The 4,046-nt window shown below is 41.9% G+C and overlaps 1 non-coding gene across 1 annotated transcript; it reads left to right on the top strand.

The window, feature by feature from the left end:
• Positions 1 to 1,516: 1,516 nt before the first annotated feature.
• LOC145390538 (5S ribosomal RNA) lies at positions 1,517 to 1,635 on the top strand. Its single transcript, XR_013895684.1, has one exon. It is a non-coding gene; the product is annotated as a 5S ribosomal RNA (ribosomal RNA).
• The last annotated feature ends 2,411 nt before the right edge of the window (positions 1,636 to 4,046 follow it).

Raw genomic sequence — 4,046 nt, 5'->3', positions numbered from 1 at the left:
GTGCTATTTGTATGTTTGACTCTCACCGTATCCAAGGTTACAACCTTAGGATTTTCTTACAAGTTATTATATAATGACAGCCGGCATTGCTTTTTAATAATGGATTGGTGGCAAAGGATATAGGCATAACTGTTCTGTAGATACTGCACCTCATGGACAACGCATGTGCAGTATATACGCATGTATCATAATACTGTTGTAATAGTAACCACATCAATGACGTGTAAATGTAGTAGTGCATGGATTATGAAACTGAAAATGGTGTATCGCCAGTTTGACGAAGATAACAACATCTCGGAGGGGGTGATCGGTAGGAGTATTTATTTATTTTAGCATAGGCTTTTACCTCAGACGGTTCTCGATTTGCATATAATGTGAGGAATGTGTTGCCTACAAAACTACTCCAGCTTGGACACTCTAAGCACCGAATGGGCAGTGTTCATATTCAAAGTGGTTTCGGGTTCTTCAGTAACACTTCTCGGATAGTGATTATTTTATTCTGCACATCACACAACATCCTTCTTTATAATATTAAATAAAATAATGTTGATACCCCCACTCCCTAAGTAACATAAAAGACAGTGATACTGTGCAATACAAATTGCTTTGTAAGGAGTGCTCCGAAGCCTCCAATGCCACTGTAAATAAGGACCTAAAACGAGGCATGTTAACTTAGTTTATTTTCAGATCTCTCGTCCCGAGTGTCAAATTCTATCACGTTGAAAGATTGCCGATAATTGTTTTAGTGGCTGTACAGTACATGTGCTTATACGAGTGTGTGTATATATATATATATATATATATATATATATATATATATATATATATATATATATATATATATATATATATATATGGATTTCATAAAGCAACACATAAGAGTAACCCCCTCCAATAATGCTGACATCTGAAGACTAGGCTAAGTACTGAAACTCCTTATTACGACCTGTAACACATGAGATTAAACAAACTACTAGAAACTCAAAAAACAATACAACAGCAGAAAGTGGTATCAAGAAAGAGGTCTTAGAAAAGTTACTTGAAATTGCTGTCCAAGGAATTTTCAATATATATAATGCATCAGACTCGACAGGGCACTTTTTTGATTTCTTCAATAGTATAATGAAATTTATACCAAAAGCAGGCAAAGCAACCGATGAACCTACTGGACAAAGACCAATTTCATTCTTAGAAATATAGTAAAATGGGGTAAGAAAATGACAATAGGGTCAACTTTTGTCTCTCTAACCATGTAATTATTGCTGGCAGACTTCGACTATTTCATCTGAAATATCATCATCAGCATCTTAAAACAGTAAGGATTTTAGTTTAGGAAAATATTTTGTTTGTTTATTTTTGTGTGTGTTTATTTAATGCCCTCAAAAAGGGGGGATTACATGTATGAGGAAAAATATGTACTGAATTATTTTTTTTTTTTAAACTGGTGAAGCTTCAATAAATGGGACAACAAATACATAAATGGATTGTGAAAATATCAAATCATATCAGTGAGAGGGCCAAAGACCATACCACGTTGAGTACACCGCTTCCCGTTCGATCAGCGAAGTTAAGCAACGTTGGGTCTGGTTAGTACTTGGATGGGTGACTGCCTGGGAACACCAGATGCTGTTGGCATAACGTTCTCCCTACGTGTCAAGTGGGGTTGGTGGAGGATTAGTGCCCCTCCCTGTAAAACAATTAACTCTAAGCCCTTGGCCACCCCGTTTGGGATACATGGCGTCTGGCAATGAATGAATCAGTGAGAGAACAACTTGGCATTCAAAACCACATAATAATTATACAGCTAATATTTCATAACCTGCCCCGTACTGGTGACGTATGTGTATATTGGCCCCTATATGTGCGATCAGTGCCAGCGACGTACAGTACATGTACGTCTGCAATTTGATATATTTGCCAAAATTCAAAGATTCAAATTAGGCACCAAAAAATCAGCTGGGATATTCCCGTGCCTCTCTAGGCCTCTCTATGCCTTCCTATACCATTTATATACCCGACAAGAGTGTCCTTGGCTTGAAAAGCATAGTTACCGATGAATTAATATCTCCTACCACAATTGGCTGGGTGCCAGTGGCGGCATTGGTGATTATCTGGATGTTCAGGTCCATGGAAAACACACTGAATAGGGACAATCGATATATCGCTTGTTCTCTCAACGAATGTCCAATCCCGTGGGTAACTATCATTTTTTTTTTTTTTTTGTGAAAGTTCATCTCCACATCTTAAACTTCTTTCTCCTCCTTAGAAAAAGTGTTCATGAGTTTCCCCCAGTGGTAAGTTAGACGAGGTTCAGTAAAATACACTGCAGAATATTTTCTGTTTGACTCTTCAGTTATTTTGGGCAATTCAAATACGGTTTCTTTAGTAGCTGTTTCCAGCTGTGTTGCAGGTACTTCCATTGGTATAGCCTCTTGTTCTATATCCTGGAAACAGTCTAAACTTATATCTGATGAAGAGTTAGCAGAATCTATATCTTCATCTGTTGTAGTTGTTGAATCAGTGTCGATTTCACATGCCTTTCTTTTTGGCTTTCTTGGTTTCTTTCTTTTCTGTTGTGTCTTTTGGTTTTCCTTTCTTGTGCCTGTCCTTTTTTGTTTGTTTTTGTTTTTTCTTCATTCTTCTTTCTTAGCTGTTCAACACACTCCATTTGTTACCACTTCACTATGGGTATTTATTCTTATTCTAACTTGCTGTTTTTTTTTTTTTAAATGCAAGGAAGATGGAACCAAAGGCTAGGATCCTGCAAACAGTTCCTTCCAAGGAAAAAAAAATACAAAAGAGAGCCAAATTCAAGATCCGCTCATTTCGGGATGCCTGGACACACCGCGTTTCAAAGACTGGAGATCACAGGAAGTAGGAAATACAGAGGGAGATGTTTCCAGAGTTGACTTGTTGCATAAGTGAAGGACTGAGAGTAACAGTTAGCTCTTGCGTTAGAGAGTTGGGCAGAAAAGGGATGAGAGTTTGTTGCCAGATGGGTGTTACGCACCCATAGTAGAGGTGGAGGGATGCAAGCAGACAGTTCAGAGGAGCAGTGACCACTGAAGTAGCGACTGAAAAGAGATAAAGATGCAACATTGTGGTGAAGAGACAGAGGTTAAAGGGACCCAGTAAGATGAGAAGAGTTAACCCGAGGCGTCCCATCAACGTATCACTACGTTGCAACATTATGTAATTGCCAGTCCCATCAACATACTGGTACCTCGTGCAATTGCAAGGTTCATAATTTTCACAATTTTCAAATCTCACGCTTGATTTTTGGTACATAGGGTGGCGTGATCTTCCCCTACCTGCCACCAGGTGGGGACACTCAGCGACCCCGCGTGACCTGCGCTTACCCTCGGCTCGGTCACTCACCTGTTAGCAGTGACCCAGGTCAGACATGGTGCACAAAGGTCTCTCGGAGGAGCAAATCCAAGACGCCCTGGATGCCTTCACAGGAGACAGTCATCTGCCACTTGATGACGAGGTGGTGGACAAAGATTATGTCCAACCAGAGGAGGAGGAAACAAGCAGCAATGATGAGGAGGTCCCACCCCCCAGGAAGCGGCACTACGTAACGTATCGTGCAGCTAGAGAGGGCCAGCCTGCACCAAAGCAGCGTGCAACCACCTCCAGGCAGCCCCTACGTGATGTGGAGCCCGATTTCGAGGATGAGGATGAGGACGAGGACGGAACCCTGGGACGTGCTGCCACGTGGTACGGCCGCAAAATTATCACTCGTCGCGGCCCCGAGCTCACAGCACGTCGTCCTAGCAGGTATGGGCCTAGTCTTTTGTTTGGGGAGGGCGGAAGTGGCGTGGAGGGAGTGGGGAGTGAAACTGAAAGTTCAGGGGCGACAATTGAAAGTGAGCATGGCGGGAGTGAGTCATCGCTCTCATATGGCGGTGTGAGGCGGCATGGCGTATCACGTGGGGCAGTGAGGGTGCGTGATGAATCACGTGGTGTGGTGATGGAGGGGGAAGGTGAGGATGATCTACTCCCCAGTACATCTTATGCTCCCCAGTATTCCCAGACTTCCTCCT

This window comes from Coenobita brevimanus, chromosome 14 (assembly GCF_032717465.1).
Source record: "Coenobita brevimanus isolate Jiangsu-jjx chromosome 14, ASM3271746v2, whole genome shotgun sequence".
NCBI classification, from domain to species: Eukaryota; Metazoa; Arthropoda; class Malacostraca; order Decapoda; family Coenobitidae; genus Coenobita; species Coenobita brevimanus.
The sequence above is the reverse complement of the archived record's forward strand: the minus strand, read 5'-3'. Positions and strand labels throughout refer to the sequence as shown.